The sequence below is a fragment of the Oncorhynchus gorbuscha genome, linkage group LG21 (genome assembly GCF_021184085.1).
Source record: "Oncorhynchus gorbuscha isolate QuinsamMale2020 ecotype Even-year linkage group LG21, OgorEven_v1.0, whole genome shotgun sequence".
Taxonomy (NCBI): Eukaryota; Metazoa; Chordata; class Actinopteri; order Salmoniformes; family Salmonidae; genus Oncorhynchus; species Oncorhynchus gorbuscha.
The window spans coordinates 54224313-54249813 of record NC_060193.1 but is presented as its reverse complement, the minus strand read 5'-3'; the positions used below and the strand labels follow the sequence as shown (position 1 = coordinate 54249813).

Here is a 25501-nt window from a genome sequence, read left to right as displayed (position 1 = left end):
ATCGGCGTGCACCCTACACACGCAGACATGATGCTATAAATCTGATGATAAGCATCCATTTCGTACAGTCTCTCTCACTCACACACACACACAGCAGAGGGTAGCCTTATATCTATCTAGAGGTCCTTCTATGATAAAATAGCGATCAGATGAGATGTAGCCTACTACGTGATGATATCAGGCAGATTTCAACATTCACTCTAGCTGTTGATAAACAAATACCTTTATGTCGGGTTTATGTAATAAGACATCGTATCTTCCTCTCCTCTCTCTCTGCTGGAGTCTACTGCAGCTGCAACAGGGATGCGAGCTCCCACCCCCAACACATACACATGCACACGCACATGCACGCCGAGCAGGTGTGACTCAAGAAGGAAACATTTTTATCATCAAACAACAACGCGATCAACTGCAGGACACACATACACACTGCGGGTCGAATACGCCATTTTTAACACACACATAAACAATGACGACACAGACAGAGAGGGTGAGAGTGGGACAGAGAAGGGGAGAAAGGACGAGAAAAAAATTCACTTACGTATTCTACCGTGATCCTGGCAGATTAGAGGATGCTCGCTCTCCTCCGGAAAGGCTCGAGCTCCATGTCGGTTGCTGCAGTCTCTCTCTCTCTCGCGCTCTCTCTCTCTCTCTCTCTCTCTCTCTCTCTCTCTCTCTCTCTCTCTCTCTCTCTCTCTCTCTCTCTCTCTCTCTCTCTTTCTCTCTCTTTCTCGCTCTCTCTGCTTCCCCCTCTCGCTTCTCCTTCTCTCTCTTCCCCTTCTCTCTCTTCAGCAGCAGCAGCATCTCGCGCATCACCAGGAGGCAGTGGGAGGCGAGAGCCTTTTAAATAATTCAGAAGCCTGCTTACACCACGTGACCAGTAATCTATTATTTAGTTATACACCCCCTCCCCTCCCGCAGCAGAATGGCACTTCGTGACGTCACTTTCGTCCTCTGAAGCGGGTCGCGGTTCCTCTGTTCAATAGCCTATCAACGGAGAGAGGCATAGGCTAGCTATATCATTTCTAAGAGCTCTTGTTTAGGTAGGCCTACTGAATTTTATCAAGTATTTTTCGATATACTAAAAGCTCCATTGTTAGATTGTTTTAACTACTATAGAAATGGTAGTCTGTCAGGTTCTCATCAGGAAGGTCTGATTTCTCTATTGTTAAAACAAGACCCAGATGGCAAATATAAAGACCCAGTCTATCTAAAAAAACTGGATGCCCCTTACACTTCAATGTTGTGATGCAAAAATAATAGCAAAATGCATAGCGCTCCGAATTAAAAGGGTTTTTACCGGGTTTATCCTTATCAGACAGTTTTTTTTTACATGGAGGATACATTGGAGATAATATACGACAACTACTAGAAATAATAGAATATCATGAAACATATAAGAAGCCAGGAATTATATTTAAAGTGGATTTTGAAAAGGCATTCGTTGTTGTTCAAGAGGAGTTAAAGAAGGGTGTCCGCTGTCATCATATCTATTCGTTATGGCCATCGAAATGCTAGCTATTAAAATCAGATCCAATAACAACAGAGGATTAGAAATCCAAGGCTGAAAAACAAAAGGTGTCCATGTATGGCGATGACTCAAGTATTATATGAAGTCCACAAGCTAGATCCCTGCAATGTTTCAGTGAAGATTGTCACGCCCTGACCTTAGAGAGACGTTTTATTTCTCTATTTGGTTAGGTCAGAGTGTGATGTGGCGTGGGCATTCTATGTTTTGTTTTCTATGTTTCTTTATTTCTATGTTTTGGCCGGGTATGGTTCTCAATCAGGGACAGCTGTCTATCGTTGTCTCTGATTGGGAATCATACTTAGGTATCCCTTTTCCCCTCCTTTCAGGGTGGCTAGTTGACTTTTGTTAGTGGCACTATAGCCCTGTAACCTTCACGGTTGTTTCTCCGTTTGTTGTTTTGTTGGCGACATCATGGTAATAAAAGGAAAATGTACGCTCACCACGCTGCACTTTGGTCCACTTCTTTTGACGGCCGTGACAAAGATCTAGATAACTTTTCAGTACTCTCTGGACTAAAACATAATTATGATAAGTGTACAATATTACGTATTGGTGTCACGCCTTGGTCTTAGTATTTTGTGTTTTCTTTAATTATTTGTTCAGGCCAGGGTGTGACATGGGTTTATTGTATTGTCGTATTGGATTTTTTGTAGGCATTGGGATTGTGGTTGATTAGGGGTGTGTCTAGTATAGGCTTGGCTGCCTGAGGCGGTTCTCAATCATAGTCAGGTGATTCTTGTTGTCTCTGATGGGGAACCGTATTTAGGTAGCCGGGGTTTCACTGTGTATTTCGTGGGTGATTGTTCCTGTCTCTGTGTAGTGTTCACCAGATAGGCTGTAATTAGTTTTCACGTTCTGTTTGTTGTTTTGTATTTGTATAAGTTATTTCATGTATCGCGATTCATTCATTAAAGAACATGAGTAACAACCACGCTTCATTTCGGTCCAACTCTCTTTCGACAAACAAAGAACGCCGTTACAATTGGATCCTTACAAAAATACAACTTTTACATTACCCTGCAGTTTGCCTGTCACATGGGCTGATGGTGAAGTAGACATACTCGGTATTCATATCACAGAATATATAAATAATCTCTCCACAAGGAATTTTAATAGAAAACCTGTAAAAATAGACAAGATCCTGCAACCAATACCTGTCTATTTATGGAAAAATTGCCCTGATTAACTCCTTAGTCATATCTCAGTTTACTCACTTACTTATTGCACTGCCTACTCCTGATGATTCGTTTTTCAAATCATATGAGCAAAACACATTTAGCTTTATCTGGGATTGTCGGTTCCTCTCCATGTTCGGGCGGCGTTCGGTGGTCAACGTCACCGGTCTTCTAGCCATCGCCGATCCACCTTTCATTTTTCATTTGTTTTCTCTTGTTTTCCCGCACACCTGGTTTTCATTCCCTCATTACTGGTCGTGTATTTAACCCTCTGTTCCCTCCCATGTCTGTGTGTGTAATTGTTCGTTACGTTTATTGTGTGACGCGTCAGGCTGGTTTATTCCGGGTATTGTTTTGAACCTGTGGTAATTGTATTGTGGTACATTATTTGTGTGACCAGGGCGTTATTCGCTTTTGCCTTTGGCTGGAGTGTTGTGACGCTGTTGCGTCTGACTGTTTTGCTTCTGCCAATTAAAGTGGGCCTGTTCACTCATCTCTGCTCTCCCGCACCTGACTCCAGTTGACCAGTTGCGCACCCAGTCTGACAGGGATGCTAAACCAGACAAAATAAAATGTGCCTATCTATATAATGAGTATGAATTGGGTGGGTTGAGATTATTAAATCTAAAAGCACTAAACCTCTCTCTAAAAGCTTCACTCATTGAAAAGTTTTATTTGAACCCTGAATGGTTCTCAAGTAGTTTAACAAGAAAAGCTCATCCATTGTTTAAACATGGCCTTTTTGCCTTTGTGCAGATTGCCATGTCTCATTTTCGATTCATTGAAAATGATACTTTTTTCAAAGTATCTCTCTTTTTCTAACAAGCATTGCAGCGTTGGATACAATTTCCATTTCATCCCCCTGAAAAGATAGAACAATTATTACAAAAACAATTATGGCTGAACTCAAATGTGCTGGTTAAAAAAATAACTGTGTTTATGGGAAAGATGTTTGAAAAGGGTATTTTGTTCTTAAATTACATTACATTGTAAATTGGAATGGCAGCATTACGTCCTTCATGGAGTCTGCTCAATCCAAGTGTACAACCAATTGATTACAGAATTGCCCGAAAAATGGAAGAGGCAGGTGGCAGCGGGAGGAGGTAGGGAACTGGTCTGTCTGCCCAATATAAAGGATCAATACTGGAGGAGGCAGGTGGCAGCGGGAGGAGGTAGGGAACTGGTCTGTCTGCCCAATATAAAGGATCAATAACTGGAGGAGGCAGGTGGCAGCGGGAGGAGGTAGGGAACTGGTCTGTCTGCCCAATTTAAAGGATCAATAATGGAGGAGGCAGGTGGCAGCGGGAGGAGGTAGGGAACTGGTCTGTCTGCCCAATCTAAAGGATCAATACTGGAGGAGGCAGGTGGCAGCGGGAGGAGGTAGGGAACTGGTCTGTCTGCCCAATATAAAGGATCAATACTGGAGGAGGCAGGTGGCAGCGGGAGGAGGTAGGGAACTGGTCTGTCTGCCCAATATAAAGGATCAATACTGGAGGAGGCAGGTGGCAGCGGGAGGAGGTAGGGAACTGGTCTGTCTGCCCAATATAAAGGATCAATACTGGAGGAGGCAGGTGGCAGCGGGAGGAGGTAGGGAACTGGTCTGTCTGCCCAATTTAAAGGATCAATACTGGAGGAGGCAGGTGGCAGCGGGAGGAGGTAGGGAACTGGTCTGTCTGCCCAATTTAAAGGATCAATACTGGAGGAGGCAGGTGGCAGCGGGAGGAGGTAGGGAACTGGTCTGTCTGCCCAATTTAAAGGATCAATACTGGAGGAGGCAGGTGGCAGCGGGAGGAGGTAGGGAACTGGTCTGTCTGCCCAATCTAAAGGATCAATACTGGAGGAGGCAGGTGGCAGCGGGAGGAGGTAGGGAACTGGTCTGTCTGCCCAATTTAAAGGATCAATACTGGAGGAGGCAGGTGGCAGCGGGAGGAGGTAGGGAACTGGTCTGTCTGCCCAATTTAAAGGATCAATACTGGAGGAGGCAGGTGGCAGCGGGAGGAGGTAGGGAACTGGTCTGTCTGCCCAATTTAAAGGATCAATACTGGAGGAGGCAGGTGGCAGCGGGAGGAGGTAGGGAACTGGTCTGTCTGCCCAATTTAAAGGATCAATACTGGAGGAGGCAGGTGGCAGCGGGAGGAGGTAGGGAACTGGTCTGTCTGCCCAATTTAAAGGATCAATACTGGAGGAGGCAGGTGGCAGCGGGAGGAGGTCGGGAACTGGTCTGTCTGCCCAATTTAAAGGATCAATACTGGAGGAGGCAGGTGGCAGCGGGAGGAGGTAGGGAACTGGTCTGTCTGCCCAATATAAAGGATCAATACTGGAGGAGGCAGGTGGCAGCGGGAGGAGGTAGGGAACTGGTCTGTCTGCCCAATTTAAAGGATCAATACTGGAGGAGGCAGGTGGCAGCGGGAGGAGGTAGGGAACTGGTCTGTCTGCCCAATTTAAAGGATCAATACTGGAGGAGGCAGGTGGCAGCGGGAGGAGGTAGGGAACTGGTCTGTCTGCCCAATTTAAAGGATCAATACTGGAGGAGGCAGGTGGCAGCGGGAGGAGGTAGGGAACTGGTCTGTCTGCCCAATATAAAGGATCAAAACTGTCAGAGGAATAAAAATAGCATAAATAGGAAAGTTACCAGTTTCATTTGAGGACCAGGATGTTGACAACTGTGCCATACAGATTGCAAAATAGTTGGGAAGAGATTTTTGATGTACCGATTCCATGGTACAGGGAGTATGAGTTGATATATGAAACAACGCAGGATTCAAGACTTCGGGCTTTTCAGCTACAATTATTATATATTATTCTTGCCACCAAGAAAATGTTGAGTATTTTGGGGCATAAAATCATCGAAGCTCTGCAGATGTTGTTGTGAGGATACAGAATCAATAGACCATGTATTCTGGTATTGCCCTCAGGTAGCCTGTTTCTGGTCTCAGGTTCAGGAATGGCTGAAAATGCATAGCATTGATCTAAAATTGACCCAAGAAATAGTACTGTTAGGAGATCTGGAGAGACCAGGTCAGTCAATTACTAATATACTAATACTCGTAGTAAAAGTATTTATCTTCAACACGCAATCTGTAGATTCTATTCGATTAGATAGATTGAAATTGTACGTTAAACATCACAGCATAGTTGAAAGATATGTGTTGCGTAGAAATCCGAAGAGGGTGGCCAGCAGAGATAGATGGGATGGGCTGAGGGTGGCCAGCAGAGATAGATGGGATGGGCTGAGGGTGGCCAGCAGAGATAGATGGGATGGGCTGAGGGTGGCCAGCAGAGATAGATGGGATGGGCTGAGGGTGGTGGCCAGCAGAGATAGATGGGATGGGCTGAGGGTGGCCAGCAGAGATAGATGGGATGGGCTGAGGGTGGCCATCAGAGATAGATGGGATGGGCTGAAGGTGGCCAGCAGAGATAGATGGGATGGGCTGAGGGTGGCCAGCAGAGATAGATGGGATGGGCTGAGGGTGGCCAGCAGAGATAGATGGGATGGGCTGAGGGTGGCCAGCAGAGATAGATGGGATGGGCTGAGGGTGGCCAGCAGAGATAGATGGGATGGGCTGAGGGTGGCCAGCAGAGATAGTTGGGATGGGCTGAGGGTGGCCAGCAGAGATAGATGGGATGGGCTGAGGGTGGCCAGCAGAGATAGATGGGATGGGCTGAGGGTGGCCAGCAGAGATAGATGGGATGGGCTGAGGGTGGCCAGCAGAGATAGATGGGATGGGCTGAGGGTGGCCAGCAGAGATAGATGGGATGGGCTGAGGGTGGCCAGCAGAGATAGATGGGATGGGCTGAGGGTGGCCAGCAGAGATAGATGGGATGGGCTGAGGGTGGCCAGCAGAGATAGATGGGATGGGCTGAGGGTGGCCAGCAGAGATAGATGGGATGGGCTGAGGGTGGCCAGCAGAGATAGATGGGATGGGCTGAGGGTGGCCAGCAGAGATAGATGGGATGGGCTGAGGGTGGCCAGCAGAGATAGATGGGATGGGATGAGGGTGGCCAGCAGAGATAGATGGGATGGGCTGAGGGTGGCCAGCAGAGATAGATGGGATGGGCTGAGGGTGGCCAGCAGAGATAGATGGGATGGGCTGAGGGTGGCCAGCAGAGATAGATGGGATGGGCTGAGGGTGACCAGCAGAGATAGATGAGATGGGCTGAGGGTGGCCATCAGAGATAGATGGGATGGGCTGAGGGTGGCCATCAGAGATAGGTGGGATGGGCTGAGGTTGACCAGCAGAGATAGATGGGATGGGCTGAGGGTGGCCAGCAGAGATAGATGGGATGGGCTGAGGGTGGCCAGCAGAGATAGATGGGATGGGCTGAGGGTGGCCAGCAGAGATAGATGGGATGGGCTGAGGGTGGCCAGCAGAGATAGATGGGATGGGCTGAGGGTGGCCAGCAGAGATAGATGGAATGGGCTGAGGGTGGCCAGCAGAGATAGATGGGATGGGCTGAGGGTGGCCATCAGAGATAGATGGGATGGGCTGAGGGTGGCCATCAGAGATAGATGGGATGGGCTGAGGGTGGCCATCAGAGATAGATGGGATGGGCTGAGGGTGGCCAGCAGAGATAGATGGGATGGGATGAGGGTGGCCAGCAGAGATAGATGGGATGGGCTGAGGGTGGCCAGCAGAGATAGATGGGATGGGCTGAGGGTGGCCAGCAGAGATAGATGGGATGGGCTGAGGGTGGCCAGCAGAGATAGATGGAATGGGCTGAGGGTGGCCAGCAGAGATAGATGGGATGGGCTGAGGGTGGCCATCAGAGATAGATGGGATGGGCTGAGGGTGGCCATCAGAGATAGATGGGATGGGCTGAGGGTGGCCATCAGAGATAGATGGGATGGGCTGAGGGTGGCCAGCAGAGATAGATTTACATTTACATTTAAGTCATTTAGCAGACGATGGGATGGGATGAGGGTGGCCAGCAGAGATAGATGGGATGGGCTGAGGGTGGCCAGCAGAGATAGATGGGATGGGCTGAGGGTGGCCAGCAGAGATAGATGGGATGGGCTGAGGGTGGCCAGCAGAGATAGATGGGATGGGCTGAGGGTGACCAGCAGAGATAGATGAGATGGGCTGAGGGTGGCTATCAGAGATAGATGGGATGGGCTGAGGGTGGCCATCAGAGATAGATGGGATGGGCTGAGGGTGGCCATCAGAGATAGGTGGGATGGGCTGAGGGTGACCAGCAGAGATAGATGGGATGGGCTGAGGGTGGCCATCAGAGATAGATGGGATGGGCTGAGGGTGGCCATCAGAGATAGATGGGATGGGCTGAGGGTGGCCATCAGAGATAGATGGGATGGGCTGAGGGTGGCCATCAGAGATAGATGGGATGGGCTGAGGGTGGCCATCAGAGATAGATGGGATGGGCTGAGGGTGGCCAGCAGAGATAGTTGGGATGGGCTGAGGGTGGCCAGCAGAGATAGATGGGATGGGCTGAGGTGGCCAGCAGAGATAGATGGGATGGGCTGAGGGTGGCCAGCAGAGATAGATGGGATGGGCTGAGGGTGGCCAGCAGAGATAGATGGGATGGGCTGAGGGTGGCCAGCAGAGATAGATGGGTTGGGATGTGGAATTGGAGACAAGTGGGAGTGGAGTTGCTGTGTGAGAGATAGAATGACGGTCAAAGATAAACATTTTCAGAAAAGAGAAATAAAACATAATAAAAAGTACATTTGAATGACACCAAGTGGCAGTGTTTTTACAACTAATGCCAGTTTGCCTGAGGCTGATGCCATGCAGGTGTTGGTACACATGCATATACACACACTTTTATTCAAATAAACACATACAAGAACACACACATAAATGAAATAGCACCAGACATGCACACAAACATATACAGTAGGCATTGCTGTTATGATTTCAGTTGTCCTTGATGTCCTTTGTTTTAAATGTATAAAAAAATGTGCAATGTTGTTTGCTGTTTTCTTCTGTCTTTTCCTTTCTTCTCTTTCTCTGCTACTGTATGACTCATTTCCTAGTATTTTTCTCACTTCCCCAATGCCAGGTTGTTACTACTGCTTTTACTACAAGGCATGTGACCTACTGTAACAGTTGAGATCGCAGTTGTTCATTTCTATATATGCCATTTAGCAGACACTTTTATCCAAAGCGACTTACAGTCATGTGTGCATACATTCTACGTATGGGTGGTCCCGGGGATCGAACCCACTACCCTGGCGTTACAAGCTCCATGCTCTACCAACTGAGCTACAGAAGGACTCTTTTTTAAACATGAGGATCTGTATTTTATGGTCAGTTCACAACTCCTGGCACTAGTAATCATGATATACATGGGCGTAGGAGCCGGGGGGGGGGAATGTAGAAAACACAACATGCCATTTCCAAACTTGGTTGTGCATCAACAGTTTTCCACTTGTTATATGACACTGACTGACAGTAAAACTGCAACATAAAAAGTGATGTAAAGCAAACGTGTTGCTCTGGTCGCATGTGTGGGTATGGATGTTGGTAGGCTGACCCAAGAGCCACTGCCGCCCCCATCAAAGTTGCCCATCCCTGGTATAGAGGGTGTATGATACCCACGGAGGGACAGACAGACAGACAGACAGACAGACAGACAGACAGACAGACAGACAGACAGACAGACAGACAGACAGACAGACAGACAGACAGACAGACAGACAGACAGACAGACAGACAGACAGACAGACAGACAGACAGACAGTGTTTTTAACTGTGTATGTTGCTGGTTATTATTACAGTACAATTACAGTACAATGGTTATTATTACAGTACAATAACTGTGAGTTGAATAAGTTGAAAATATTACTTTAAGTTTCAAACCATACATTATGTACAGGAGCAGTAGTAACAACCTGGCATTGGGGAAGTTGTCATGCAGGTGAAAGAGGACCCAAAAGCGACTTAACAGAAACAGAGTTTATTTAAGTCCAAACAGGGAATAACAGAAATCCTCTAGACTGTAGAGGGGAAATAACTGGAGAAGCGGCCACAGACTGCAGGTCGCTTCGGGTAGGCGCAGGCCGTAGTCGACAGAGACACCTGCTCACACGCAGCATCTGATGAAGGCAAAAAACACGACAGGACAGGGCGATACACAATCACAGCAAAAACACGACAGGACAGGGCGAAACGCAATCACAGCATGGTGAATACAATACAAGGAACCGACGGGACAGGAACGGAACACAAAGGAATAAATAGGGACTCTAATCAGGGGAAAGGATCGGGAACAGGTGTGGGAAGACTAAATGATGATTAGGGGAATAGGAACAGCTGGGAGCAGGAACGGAACGATAGAGAGAAGAGAGAGCGAGAGAGTGAGAGAGGGAGGGGGAGAGAGAGGGATAGAAGGAGGGAAAGAACCAAATAAGACCAGCAGAGGGAAACGAATAGCATGGGGAGCACAGGGACAAGACATGATAATAAATGACAAACATGACAGAAGTGAGAAATATACTAGGAAACTAGGAGCTAGGAACGAGTACGAAATAGTAAGTCGCTCTGGATAAGAGCGTCTGCTAAATGACTTAAATGTAAATGTAATGTAAATGAAACTAGGAGCTAGGAACGAGTACGAAATAATAGCCCTAAGATGGATTGAACTGTACCAGAGGAAGTGCCCCTCTACAAGGCCTGTCATGTTTTGTCTTAGATTGTCTTGTCATTTTGCTTTTCCCTCTGTTCATTTTCCCCCTGCTGGTCTTTTTAGGTTCGTTCCCCTTTTTCTCTCTCCCTTCCTCTCTCTCTTCTCTCTATCGTTCCGTTCCTGCTCCCAGCTGTTCCTATTCCCCTAATCAATCATTTAGTCTTCCCACACCTGTTCCCGATCCTTTTCCCTGATTAGAGTCCCTATTTCTCTCCTTGTTTTCCGTTCCTGCCCTGTCGGATCCTTGTCTATTGTTCACCGTGCTGTGTCTATGTATCGCCCTGTCGTGTCGTGTTTCCCTCAGATGCTGCGTGGTGAGCGGGTGTCTGAGTCTGCTGCGTTCGGGTGCCTTCCCGAGGCAACCTGCAGTTCTTGATCGAGTTTCCAGTCTGTTCTCGTCATTACGAGTAGAATTATGCCTTTTGATTGTAAAGTTACTTTACTGGATTAAAGACTCTGTTTTCGCCAAGTCGCTTTTGGGTCCTCATTCACCTGCATAACAGAAGGATCCGACCAAAGAATGGACCCAGCGACTACAGATGCTCGTAACACTGCCGTCGAGATCCAAGGAGCCATGCTCGGCAGACACGAGCAGGAATTGTCTGCTGCTCGCCATGCCGTGGAGAACCTGGCCGCTCAGGTTTCCGACCTCTCTGGACAGTTCCAGAGTCTTCGTCTCGTGCCACCTGTTACTTCCTGGCCTGCCGAGCCTCCGGAACCTAGGGTTAATAACCCACCTTGCTACTCCGGGCAGCCCACGGAGTGCCGCTCCTTTCTCACACAGTGTGATATTGTGTTCTCTCTCCAACCCAACACATACTCTAGCGAGAGAGCTCGGGTTGCTTACGTCATTTCACTCCTTACTGGCCGGGCTCGAGAGTGGGGCACAGCTATCTGGGAGGCAAGGGCTGATTGTTCAAACAATTACCAGAACTTTAAAGAGGAGATGATTCGAGTTTTTGACCGTTCAGTTTTTGGTAGGGAGGCTTCTAGGGCCCTGGCTTCCCTATGCCAAGGTGATCGATCCATAATGGATTACTCTATAGAGTTTCGCACTCTTGCTGCCTCTAGTGACTGGAACGAGCCGGCGCTGCTCGCTCGTTTTCTGGAGGGACTCCACGCAGTGGTCAAAGATGAGATTCTCTCTCGGGAGGTTCCTTCCAGTGTGGACTCTTTGATTGCTCTCGCCATCCGCATAGAACGACGGGTAGATCTTCGTCACCAAGCTCGTGGAAGAGAGCTCGCGTCAACGGTGTTTCCCTGCTCCGCATCGCAACCATCTCCCTCCTCTGGCTCAGAGACTGAGCCCATGCAGCTGGGAGGTATTCGTATCTCGACCAAGGAGAGGGAACGGAGGATCACCAACCGCCTGTGCCTCTATTGCGGATTTGATGGACATTTTGTCAATTCATGTCCAGTAAAAGGCCAGAGCTCATCAGTAAGCGGAGGGCTACTGGTGAGCGCTACTACTCAGGTCTCTTCATCTAGATCCTGTACTACTATGTCGGTCCATCTACGCTGGACCGGTTCGGGTGCTACATGCAGTGCCTTGATTGACTCTGGGGCTGAGGGTTGTTTCATGGACGAAGCATGGGCTCGGAAACATGACATTCCTTTCAGACAGTTAGACAAGCCTACGCCCATGTTTGCCTTAGATGGTAGTCATCTTCCCAGTATCAGATTTGAGACACTACCTTTAACTCTCACAGTATCTGGTAACCACAGTGAGACTATTTCTTTTTTGATTTTTCGTTCACCTTTTACACCTGTTGTTTTGGGTCATCCCTGGCTAGTATGTCATAATCCTTCTATTAATTGGTCTAGTAATTCTATCCTATCCTGGAACGTTTCTTGTCATGTGAAGTGTTTAATGTCTGCCATCCCTCCCATTTCTTCTGTTCCCACTTCTCAGGAGGAACCTGGCGATTTGACAGGAGTGCCGGAGGTATATCATGATCTGCGCACGGTCTTCAGTCGGTCCCGAGCCAACTCCCTTCCTCCTCACCGGTCGTATGATTGTAGTATTGATCTCCTTCCGGGGACCACTCCTCCTCGGGGTAGACTATACTCTCTGTCGGCTCCCGAACGTAAGGCTCTCGAGGATTATTTATCTGTGTCTCTTGATGCCGGTACCATAGTGCCTTCTTCCTCTCCGGCCGGGGCGGGGTTCTTTTTTGTTAAGAAGAAGGACGGTACTCTGCGCCCCTGCGTGGATTATCGAGGGCTGAATGACATAACGGTTAAGAATCGTTATCCGCTTCCCCTTATGTCATCAGCCTTCGAGATTCTGCAGGGAGCCAGGTGCTTTACTAAGTTGGACCTTCGTAACGCTTACCATCTCGTGCGCATCAGAGGGGGGACGAGTGGAAAACGGCGTTTAACACTCCGTTAGGGCATTTTGAGTACCGGGTTCTGCCGTTTGGTCTCGCCAATGCGCCAGCTGTTTTTCAGGCATTAGTTAATGATGTTCTGAGAGACATGCTGAACATCTTTGTTTTTGTCTATCTTGACGATATCCTGATTTTTTCACCGTCACTCGAGATTCATGTTCAGCACGTTCGACGTGTTCTACAGCGCCTTTTAGAGAATTGTCTCTACGTGAAGGCTGAGAAGTGCTCTTTTCATGTCTCCTCCGTTACTTTTCTCGGTTCCGTTATTTCCGCTGAAGGCATTCAGATGGATTCCGCTAAGGTCCAAGCTGTCAGTGATTGGCCCGTTCCAAGGTCACGTGTCGAGTTGCAGCGCTTTTTAGGTTTCGCTAATTTCTATCGGCGTTTCATTCGTAATTTCGGTCAAGTTGCTGCCCCTCTCACAGCTCTTACTTCTGTCAAGACGTGTTTTAAGTGGTCCGGTTCCGCCCAGGGAGCTTTTGATCTTCTAAAAGAACGTTTTACGTCCGCTCCTATCCTCGTTACTCCTGACGTCACTAGACAATTCATTGTCGAGGTTGACGCTTCAGAGGTAGGCGTGGGAGCCATTCTATCCCAGCGCTTCCAGTCTGACGATAAGGTTCATCCTTGCGCTTATTTTTCTCATCGCCTGTCGCCATCTGAACGCAACTATGATGTGGGTAACCGCGAACTGCTCGCCATCCGCTTAGCCCTAGGCGAATGGCGACAGTGGTTGGAGGGGGCGACCGTTCCTTTGTCGTTTGGACAGACCATAAGAACCTTGAGTACATCCGTTCTGCCAAACGACTTAATGCCCGTCAAGCTCGTTGGGCGTTGTTTTTCGCTCGTTTCGAGTTTGTGATTTCTTACCGTCCGGGTAGCAAGAACACCAAGCCTGATGCCTTATCCCGTCTGTTTAGTTCTTCTGTGGCTTCTACTAATCCCGAGGGGATTCTTCCTTATGGGCGTGTTGTCGGGTTGACAGTCTGGGGAATTGAAAGACAGGTTAAGCAAGCACTCACGCACACTGCGTCGCCGCGCGCTTGTCCTAGTAACCTCCTTTTCGTTCCTGTTTCCACTCGTCTGGCTGTTCTTCAGTGGGCTCACTCTGCCAAGTTAGCTGGTCATCCCGGTGTTCGAGGCACTCTTGCGTCTATTCGCCAGCGCTTTTGGTGGCCGACTCAGGAGCGTGACACGCGCCGTTTCGTGGCTGCTTGTTCGGACTGCGCGCAGACTAAGTCGGGTAACTCTCCTCCTGCCGGTCGTCTCAGACCGCTCCCCATTCCTTCTCGACCATGGTCTCACATCGCCCTAGACTTCATTACCGGTCTGCCTTTGTCTGCGGGGAAGACTGTGATTCTTACGGTTGTCGATAGGTTCTCTAAGGCGGCACATTTCATTCCCCTCGCTAAACTTCCTTCCGCTAAGGAGACGGCACAAATCATCATCGAGAATGTGTTCAGAATTCATGGCCTCCCGTTAGACGCCGTTTCAGACAGAGGCCCGCAATTCACGTCACAGTTTTGGAGGGAGTTCTGTCGTTTGATTGGTGCGTCCGTCAGTTTCTCTTCCGGGTTTCATCCCCAGTCTAACGGTCAAGCAGAGAGGGCCAATCAGACGATTGGTCGCATACTACGCAGCCTTTCTTTCAGAAACCCTGCGTCTTGGGCAGAACAGCTCCCCTGGGCAGAATACGCTCACAACTCGCTTCCTTCGTCTGCTACCGGGTTATCTCCGTTTCAGAGTAGTCTGGGTTACCAGCCTCCTCTGTTCTCATCCCAGCTTGCCGAGTCCAGCGTTCCCTCCGCTCAAGCGTTTGTCCAACGTTGTGAGCGCACCTGGAGGAGGGTGAGGTCTGCACTTTGCCGTTACAGGGCACAGACTGTGAGAGCCGCCAATAAACGCAGGATTAAGAGTCCAAGGTATTGTTGCGGCCAGAGAGTGTGGCTTTCCACTCGCAACCTTCCTCTTACAACAGCTTCTCGTAAGTTGACTCCGCGGTTCATTGGTCCGTTCCGTGTCTCCCAGGTCGTCAATCCTGTCGCTGTGCGACTGCTTCTTCCGCGACATCTTCGTCGCGTCCATCCTGTCTTCCATGTCTCCTGTGTCAAGCCCTTTCTTCGCACCCCCGTTCGTCTTCCCTCCCCCCCTACCGTCCTTGTCGAGAGCGCACCTATTTACAAGGTACGTAGGATCATGGACATGCGTTCTCGGGGACGGGGTCACCAATACTTAGTGGATTGGGAGGGTTACGGTCCTGAGGAGAGGAGTTGGGTTCCGTCTCGGGACGTGCTGGACTGTTCGCTTATTGATGATTTCCTCCGTTGCCGCCAGGATTCCTCCTCGAGTGCGCCAGGAGGCGCTCGGTGAGTGGGGGGGTACTGTCATGTTTTGTCTTAGATTGTCTTGTCATTTTGCTTTTCCCTCTGTTCATTTTCCCCCTGCTGGTCTTTTTAGGTTCGTTCCCCTTTTTCTCTCTCCCTTCCTCTCTCTCTTCTCTCTATCGTTCCGTTCCTGCTCCCAGCTGTTCCTATTCCCCTAATCAATCATTTAGTCTTCCCACACCTGTTCCCGATCCTTTTCCCTGATTAGAGTCCCTATTTCTCTCCTTGTTTTCCGTTCCTGCCCTGTCGGATCCTTGTCTATTGTTCACCGTGCTGTGTCTATGTATCGCCCTGTCGTGTCGTGTTTCCCTCAGATGCTGCGTGGTGAGCGGGTGTCTGAGTCTGCTGCGTTCGGGTGCCTTCCCGAGGCAACCTGCAGTTCTTGATCGAGTTTCCAGTCTGTTCTCGTCATTACGAGTAGAATTATGCCTTTTGATTGTAAAGTTACTTTACTGGATTAAAGACTCTGTTTTCGCCAAGTCGCTTTTGGGTCCTCATTCACCTGCATAACAAGGCCACCCTTAGCTTTGTACATTTGTAAAATTCCCCCGCAAGGACAGTGAAACTAAACTTCTATTTTTAAACCCTACTGTTATGAAATATTCAGTAGTCATGCTATTGCCCATAGATACAGTATGTATCTATGTGACCCCATATATTGTGTGTGTGTGCGTTTGTGCGTGTGTGTGAGAGAGAGATGTGTCACTCAGAGAGAAGGGCAATGTCAGACTTCCGTGCCCACTACCCAGAATCTCACGATGCGGAGCGATGAAGTCGCACAACCTGAGGGGTGAGAGTGACGACCCACACACACACGCACGCACACACACACACACACGCACGCACGCACGCACGCACGCACGCACGCACGCACGCACGCACACACACACACACACACACACACACACACACACACACACACACAGAGCAGATTCACTCCCTATCACAACTCACTTCCATTAGAATCTCATCTCCTCTGTCTTGGTTAGATTACATGTGGGAATATTAAATATTCACAATCTCCTCAGTCAAACTACTGCATGCCATTGTAGTGGAGGGGGTTCAGTGAACTACACTTGTATTAAATGCCTCAAGACTTGTGTTAGCTCCCAGGACTAAGATCTTGTGTTAACTGCCAGGACTACATTTTAGTGTTAGCTCCCAGGACTAAGAACTTGTGTTAGCTGCCAGGACTAAGATCTTCTGTTAACTGCCAGGACTACATTTTAGTGTTAGCTCCCAGGACTAAGAACTTGTGTTAGCTGCCAGGACTAAGATCTTCTGTTAACTGCCAGGACTACATTTTAGTGTTAGCTCCCAGGACTAAGAACTTGTGTTAGCTGCCAGGACTAAGATCTTGTGTTAACTGCCAGGACTACATTTTAGTGTTAGCTGCCAGGACTAAGATCTTGTGTTAACTGCCAGGACTAAGATCTTGTGTTAACTGCCAGGACTACATTTTAGTGTTAGCTGCCAGGACTAAGATCTTGTGTTAACTGCCAGGACTAAGATCTTGTGTTAGCTACCAGGACAAAGAACTTGTGTTAGCTGCCAGGACTAAGATCTTGTGTTAGCTGCTAGGACTAAAATTGAGTGTTAGCTGCCAGGACTAAGAACTTGTGTTAGCTGCTAGGACTAAAATTGAGTGTTAGCTGCCAGGACTAAGATCTTGTGTTAGCTGCTAGGACTAAAATTGAGTGTTAGCTCCCAGGACTAAGAACTTGTGTTAGCTACCAGGACAAAGAACTTGTGTTAGCTGCCAGGACTAAGATCTTGTGTTAGCTGCCAGGACTAAGATCTTCTGTTAGCTGCTAGGACTAAAATTGAGTGTTAGCTGCCAGGACTAAGAACTTGTGTTAGCTGCCAGGACTAAGATCTTCTGTTAGCTGCTAGGACTAAAATTGAGTGTTAGCTGCCAGGACTAAGAACTTGTGTTAGCTGCCAGGACTAAGATCTTCTGTTAGCTGCTAGGACTAAAATTGAGTGTTAGCTGCCAGGACTAAGAACTTGTGTTAGCTGCCAGGACTAAGATCTTCTGTTAGCTGCTAGGACTAAAATTGAGTGTTAGCTGCCAGGACTAAGAACTTGTGTTAGCTGCCAGGACTAAGATCTTCTGTTAGCTGCTAGGACTAAAATTGAGTGTTAGCTGCCAGGACTAAGAACGTGTGTTAGCTGCCAGGACTAAGATCTTCTGTTAGCTGCAAGGACTAAAATTGAGTGTTAGCTGCCAGGACTAAGATCTTCTGTTAGCTGCCAGGACTACAATTTTGTGTTAGCTCCCAGGACTAAGAACTTTGGTTACCTGCCAGGACTAAGATCAAGTTTTAGCTGCCAGGAGAAAGATATTGTATTAACTCACAGGACTAAGATCTTGTGACGTGCAGACAGGAGCAGACTTCGTAATGCAACTGAATGGCGCAGGAGGAGATGGCTGCCATTTTACTGTCTCCTAACCTATTGTGCTATTGTGTGTTTTTTTTCACCTTATTTGTAACTTATTTTGTACATAATGTTTCTGCCACCGTCTCTTATGACCGAAATGAGCTTCTAAATATCAGGACAGCGATTACTCACCTTGTACTGGGCAAACATTTTGTCTTTAACGAGTCGGAATGCGAAGAATTTACTTCAAGGCCCAAATCCCTGTGATTCGCATGAGAAAGAGACAGAGATATCGGGAACGTAGGTCGGGGTGCCTTGTAAGGATCCGACGGCAAGTGGGTAATTTGCCTCTACCGTCAGTCCTATTAGCCAACGTACAATCATCGGATAACAAAATAGACGAGCTACGGTCATGAATATCCTACCAACGGGACATTAAAAACTGTAATATCTTGTCACTGAGTTGTGGCTGAACAACAAAATGGATAACATACAGATGTCGGGGTTTACGCTGATAGAACAGCCGCCTCTGGTAAGACAAGAGGTGGCAGTCTGTGTATATTTTTAAACACTATACTGGTGCTGGTGTGCTGGTACACAGAATCTAATATAAAGGAAGTCACAAGATTTTCCCCGCCTGAGGTAGAGTATCTCAGGATAAGCTGTAGACCACACTATTTACCAAGAGAGTTTTCATCTATATTTTTCGTAGCTGTCTATTTACCACCATAAACCGATGCTGTCACTAAGACTGCACTCAATGAGCTGTATAAGGCCATAAGCAAACAGGAAAATACTCATCCAGAAGCGACGCTCCTAGTGACCTTAATGCAGGAAACTTAAATCCTTTTTACCTCATTTCTACCAGCATCTGTCATGCAGGTGAAAGAGGACCCAAAAGCGACTTAACAGAAACAGAGTTTATTTAAGTCCAAACAGGGAATAACAGAAATCCTCTAGTCTGTAGAGGGGAATAACTGGAGAAGCGGCCACAGACTGCAGGTCGCTTCGGGTAGGCGCAGGCCGTAGTAGACAGAGACACCTGCTCACACGCAGCATCTGATGAAGGCAAAAAACACGACAGGACAGGGCGATACACAATCACAGCAAAAACACGACAGGACAGGGCGAAACGCAATCACAGCATGGTGAATACTAAACAAGGAACCGACGGGACAGGAACGGAACACAAAGGAATAAATAGGGACTCTAATCAGGGGAAAGGATCGGGAACAGGTGTGGGAAGACTAAATGATGATTAGGGGAATAGGAACAGCTGGGAGCAGGAACGGAACGATAGAGAGAAGAGAGAGCGAGAGAGTGAGAGGGGAGGGGGAGAGAGAGAGATAGAAAGAGGGAAAGAACCCAATAAGACCAGCAGAGGGAAACGAACAGAATGGGGAGCACAGGGACAAGACATGATAATAAATGACAAACATGACAGTACCCCCCACTCACCGAGCGCCTCCTGGCGCACTCGAGGAGGAATCCTGGCGGCAACGGAGGAAATCATCGATGAGTGAACGGTCCAGCACGTCCCGAGACGGAACCCAACTCCTCTCCTCAGGACCGTAACCCTCCCAATCCACTAAGTATTGGTGACCCCGTCCCCGAGAACGCATGTCCATGATCTTATGTACCTTGTAAATAGGTGCGCTCTCGACAAGGACGGGAGGGGGGAGGGAAGACGAACGGGGTGCGAAGAAAGGGCTTAACACAGGAGACATGGAAGACAGGATGGACGCGACGAAGATGTCGCGGAAGAAGCAGTCGCACAGCGACAGGATTGACGACCTGGGAGACACGGAACGGACCAATGAACCGCGGAGTCAACTTACGAGAAGCTGTCGTAAGAGGAAGGTTGCGAGTGGAAAGCCACACTCTCTGGCCGCAACAATACCTTGGACTCTTAATCCTGCGTTTATTGGCGGCTCTCACCGTCTGTGCCCTGTAACGGCAAAGTGCAGACCTCACCCTCCTCCAGGTGCGCTCACAACGTTGGACAAACGCTTGAGCGGAGGGAACGCTGGACTCGGCAAGCTGGGATGAGAACAGAGGAGGCTGGTAACCCAGACTACTCTGAAACGGAGATAACCCGGTAGCAGACGAAGGAAGCGAATTGTGAGCGTATTCTGCCCAGGGGAGCTGTTCTGCCCAAGACGCAGGGTTTCTGAAAGAAAGGCTGCGTAGTATGCGACCAATCGTCTGATTGGCCCTCTCTGCTTGACCGTTAGACTGGGGATGAAACCCGGAAGAGAGACTGACGGACGCACCAATCAAACGACAGAACTCCCTCCAAAACTGTGACGTGAATTGCGGGCCTCTGTCTGAAACGGCGTCTAACGGGAGGCCATGAATTCTGAATACATTCTCAATAATGATTTGTGCCGTCTCCTTAGCGGAAGGAAGTTTAGCGAGGGGAATGAAATGTGCCGCCTTAGAGAACCTATCGACAACCGTCAGAATCACAGTCTTCCCCGCAGACAAAGGCAGACCGGTAATGAAGTCTAAGGCAATGTGAGACCATGGTCGAGAAGGAATGGGGAGCGGTCTGAGACGACCGGCAGGAGGAGAGTTACCCGACTTAGTCTGCGCGCAGTCCGAACAAGCAGCCACGAAACGGCGCGTGTCACGCTCCTGAGTCGGCCACCAAAAGCGCTGGCGAATAGACGCAAGAGTGCCTCGAACACCGGGATGACCAGCTAACTTGGCAGAGTGAGCCCACTGAAGAACAGCCAGACGAGTGGAAACAGGAACGAAAAGGAGGTTACTAGGACAAGCGCGCGGCGACGCAGTGTGCGTGAGTGCTTGCTTAACCTGTCTTTCAATTCCCCAGACTGTTAACCCGACAACACGCCCATAAGGAAGAATCCCCTCGGGATCAGTAGAAGCCACAGAAGAACTAAACAGACGGGATAAGGCATCAGGCTTGGTGTTCTTGCTACCCGGACGGTAAGAAATCACAAACTCGAAACGAGCGAAAAACAACGCCCAACGAGCTTGACGGGCATTAAGTCGTTTGGCAGAACGGATGTACTCAAGGTTCTTATGGTCTGTCCAAACGACAAAAGGAACGGTCGCCCCCCAACCACTGTCGCCATTCGCCTAGGGCTAAGCGGATGGCGAGCAGTTCACGGTTACCCACATCATAGTTGCGCTCAGATGGCGACAGGCGATGAGAAAAATAAGCGCAAGGATGAACCTTATCGTCAGACTGGAAGCGCTGGGATAGAATGGCTCCCACGCCTACCTCTGAAGCGTCAACCTCGACAATGAATTGTCTAGTGACGTCAGGAGTAACGAGGATAGGAGCGGACGTAAAACGTTCTTTTAGAAGATCAAAAGCTCCCTGGGCGGAACCGGACCACTTAAAACACGTCTTGACAGAAGTAAGAGCTGTGAGAGGGGCAGCAACTTGACCGAAATTACGAATGAAACGCCGATAGAAATTAGCGAAACCTAAAAAGCGCTGCAACTCGACACGTGACCTTGGAACGGGCCAATCACTGACAGCTTGGACCTTAGCGGAATCCATCTGAATGCCTTCAGCGGAAATAACGGAACCGAGAAAAGTAACGGAGGAGACATGAAAAGAGCACTTCTCAGCCTTTACGTAGAGACAATTCTCTAAAAGGCGCTGTAGAACACGTCGAACTTGCTGAACATGAATCTCGAGTGACGGAGAAAAAATCAGGATATCGTCAAGATAGACAAAAACAAAAATGTTCAGCATGTCTCTCAGAACATCATTAACTAATGCCTGAAAAACAGCTGGCGCATTGGCGAGACCGAACGGCAGAACCCGGTACTCAAAATGCCCTAACGGAGTGTTAAACGCCGTTTTCCACTCGTCCCCCTCTCTGATGCGCACGAGATGGTAAGCGTTACGAAGGTCCAACTTAGTAAAGCACCTGGCTCCCTGCAGAATCTCGAAGGCTGATGACATAAGGGGAAGCGGATAACGATTCTTAACCGTTATGTCATTCAGCCCTCGATAATCCACGCAGGGGCGCAGAGTACCGTCCTTCTTCTTAACAAAAAGAACCCCGCCCGGCCGGAGAAGAAGAAGGCACTATGGTACCGGCGTCAAGAGACACAGACAAATAATCCTCGAGAGCCTTACGTTCGGGAGCCGACAGAGAGTATAGTCTACCTCGAGGAGGAGTGGTCCCCGGAAGGAGATCAATACTACAATCATACGACCGGTGAGGAGGAAGGGAGTTGGCTCGGGACCGACTGAAGACCGTGCGCAGATCATGATATTCCTCCGGCACTCCTGTCAAATCGCCAGGTTCCTCCTGAGAAGTAGGGACAGAAGAAACGGGAGGGATGGCAGACATTAAACACTTCACATGACAAGAAACGTTCCAGGATAGGATAGAATTACTAGACCAATTAATAGAAGGATTATGACATACTAGCCAGGGATGACCCAAAACAACAGGTGTAAACGGTGAACGGAAAATCAAAAAAGAAATAGTCTCACTGTGGTTACCAGATACTGTGAGGGTTAAAGGTAGTGTCTCAAATCTGATACTGGGAAGATGACTACCATCTAAGGCGAACATGGGCGTAGGCTTCTCTAACTCTCTGAAAGGAATGTCATGTTTCCGAACCCATGCTTCGTCCATGAAACAACCCTCAGCCCCAGAGTCTATCAAGGCACTACATGTAGCACCCGAACCGGTCCAGCGTAGGTGGACCGACAAAGTAGTACAGGACTTTGATGGAGAGACTTGAGTAGTTGCGCTCACCTGTAGCCCTCCGCTTACAGATGAGCTCTGGCTTTTACTGGACATGAATTAACAAAATGTCCAGCAACTCCGCAATAGAGGCACAGGCGGTTGGTGATCCTCCGTTCCCTCTCCTTATTCGAGATGCGAATCCCTCCCAGCTGCATGGGCTCAGTCTCAAAGCCAGAGGAGGGAGATGGTTGCGATGCGGAGCAGGGAAACACCGTTGATGCGAGCTCTCTTCCACGAGCCCGGTGACGAAGATCTACCCGTCGTTCTATGCGGATGGCGAGAGCAATCAAAGAGTCCACATCTGAAGGAACCTCCCGGGAGAGAATCTCATCCTTAACCACTGCGTGGAGTCCCTCCAGAAAACGAGCGAGCAGCGCCGGCTCGTTCCACTCACTAGAGGCAGCAAGAGTGCGAAACTCAATAGAATAATCTGTTATGGACCGTTCACCTTGGCATAAGGAAGCCAGGGCCCTAGAAGCCTCCCCACCAAAACTGAACGGTCAAAAACCCGAATCATCTCCTCTTTAAAGTTCTGGAATTTGTTAGAGCAATCAGCCCTTGCCTCCCAGATAGCTGTGCCCCATTCTCGAGCCCGGCCAGTAAGGAGTGAAATGACGTAAGCAACCCGAGCTCTCTCTCTAGAGTATGTGTTGGGTTGGAGAGAGAACACAATCTCACACTGCGTGAGAAAGGAGCGGCACTCAGTGGGCTGCCCGGAGTAGCAAGGTGGGTTATTAACCCTAGGTTCTGGAGGCTCGGCAGGCCAGGAAGTAACAGGTGGCACGAGACGTAGACTCTGGAACTGTCCAGAGAGGTCGGAAACCTGAGCGGCCAGGTTCTCCACGGCATGGCGAGCAGCAGACAATTCCTGCTCGTGTCTGCCGAGCATGGCTCCTTGGATCTCGACGGCAGTGTAACGAGCGTCTGAAGTCGCTGGGTCCATTCCTTGGTCGGTTCCTTCTGTCATGCAGGTGAAAGAGGACCCAAAAGCGACTTAACAGAAACAGAGTTTATTTAAGTCCAAACAGGGAATAACAGAAATCCTCTAGTCTGTAGAGGGGAATAACTGGAGAAGCGGCCACAGACTGCAGGTCGCTTCGGGTAGGCGCAGGCCGTAGTAGACAGAGACACCTGCTCACACGCAGCATCTGATGAAGGCAAAAAACACGACAGGACAGGGCGATACACAATCACAGCAAAAACACGACAGGACAGGGCGAAACGCAATCACAGCATGGTGAATACTAAACAAGGAACCGACGGGACAGGAACGGAACACAAAGGAATAAATAGGGACTCTAATCAGGGGAAAGGATCGGGAACAGGTGTGGGAAGACTAAATGATGATTAGGGGAATAGGAACAGCTGGGAGCAGGAACGGAACGATAGAGAGAAGAGAGAGCGAGAGAGTGAGAGGGGGAGGGGGAGAGAGAGAGATAGAAAGAGGGAAAGAACCCAATAAGACCAGCAGAGGGAAACGAACAGAATGGGGAGCACAGGGACAAGACATGATAATAAATGACAAACATGACAGCATCTTAAATGTGCAACCAGAGGGGATAAAAAACTGTAGACCACCTTTGCTCCACACACAGAGATGCGTACAAAGCTCTCCCTCACTCTCCATTTGGCAAATCTGACCATAATTCTATCCTCCTGATTCCTGCTTACAAAAACTAAAGCAGGAAGCACCAGTGATGCTAGATGACGCAGATGCTAAGCTACAGGACTGTTTTGCACAGACTGGAACATGTTCTGGGATTCTTCCGATGGCAATGAAGAGTATACCACATCAGTCACTGGCTTCATCAATAAGTGCATCGATGACGTTGTCCCTACAGTGACAGTACGTACATAACTCCAACCAGAAACCATGGATAACAGGTAACATCCGGGTAGAGCTGCCGCGGGAGCGGGACTCTAACCCAAACGCTTATAAGAAATCCCACTATGCCCTCTGACGAACCATCAAACAGGCAAAGCCTCAATACAGGACTAAAATTGAATCGTACTACACCGGCTCCAACGCTGGTCAGATGTGGCAGGGTTGAAAACTATTACAGACTACAAAGGAAAGAACAGCCACGAGCTTCCCAGTGACACGAGCCTACCAGACAAGCTAGATCACGTCTATGCTCGCTTCGAGGCATGCAACACTGAAGCATACTACATGAGAGCATCATCTCTGTAGCCGATGTGAGTAAGACCTTTAAACAGGTCAACATTCACAAGGCCGCAGGGCCAGACAGATTACTAGGACGTGTACTGTGAGCATGCGCTGACCAACTGGCAAGTGTCTTCACTGACATTTTCAACCTGTCCCTGACTGAGTCTGTAATACCATCATGTTTCAAACAGACCATCATAGTCCCTGTGCCCAAGAACACTAAGGTAACCTGCCTAAATGACTACCGACCCGTAGCACTCACGTTCGTAGCCATGAAGTGCTTTGAAAGGCTGGTCATGGCTCACATCAACATCATTATTCCAGAAACCCTAGACCCACTCCAATTTGCATACTTCCCCAACAGATCCAAAGACGATGCAATCTCTATTGCACTCCACACTGCCCTTTCCCACCCGGAAAAAAGGAACACCTACATGAGAATGCTATTATTGACTACTGCTCAGTGTTCAACACCATAGTGCCCTCAAAGCTCATCACTAAGCTAAGGGCCCTGGGACTAAACATCTCCCTCTGCAACTGGATCTTGGACTTCCTTACCCCCAGGTGGTAAGGGTAGGTAACAACACATCTGCCACACTGATACTCAACACGGGGGCCCCTCAGGGGTGCGTGCTCAGTCCCCTCCTGTACTCCCTGTTCACTCATGACTGCATGGCCAGGCACGACTCCAACAACATCATTAAGTTTGCCAATGACACAACAGTGGTAGGTCTGATCACGACAATGATGAGACAGCCTATAGGGAGGACATCAGAGACCTGGCAGTGTGGTGCCAGGATAGCAACCTCTCCCTCGACGTGATCAAGACAAAGGAGATGATTGTGGACTACAGGAAAAGGAGGACCGAGCACGCCCCCATTCTCATCGACGGGGCTGTAGTGGAGTAGGTTGAGAGCTTCAAGTTCCTTGGTGTCCACATCACCAACAAACTCTCATGGACCAAACACACCAAGACTGTTGTGAAGAGGGCACTACGAAGCCTTTTTCCCCCTCAAGAAACTAAAAAGATTTGTCATGGGTCCTCAGATCCTCAAAAAGTTCTACAGCTGAACCATCGAGAGC

General features: G+C 48.9%; 1 protein-coding gene across 1 annotated transcript in view; it reads right to left on the bottom strand.

Annotated features, from left to right (window-relative positions):
- Positions 1-702, bottom strand: part of LOC124008369 (probable cationic amino acid transporter) — a 30614-nt gene extending 29912 nt beyond the window's left edge. Inside the window, exon 1 of the mRNA XM_046319596.1 lies at positions 542-702. The gene's annotated coding sequence lies outside the window, so the exon portion shown is untranslated. The remainder of the gene's footprint in view (positions 1-541) is intronic.
- Positions 703-25501: the final 24799 nt, after the last annotated feature.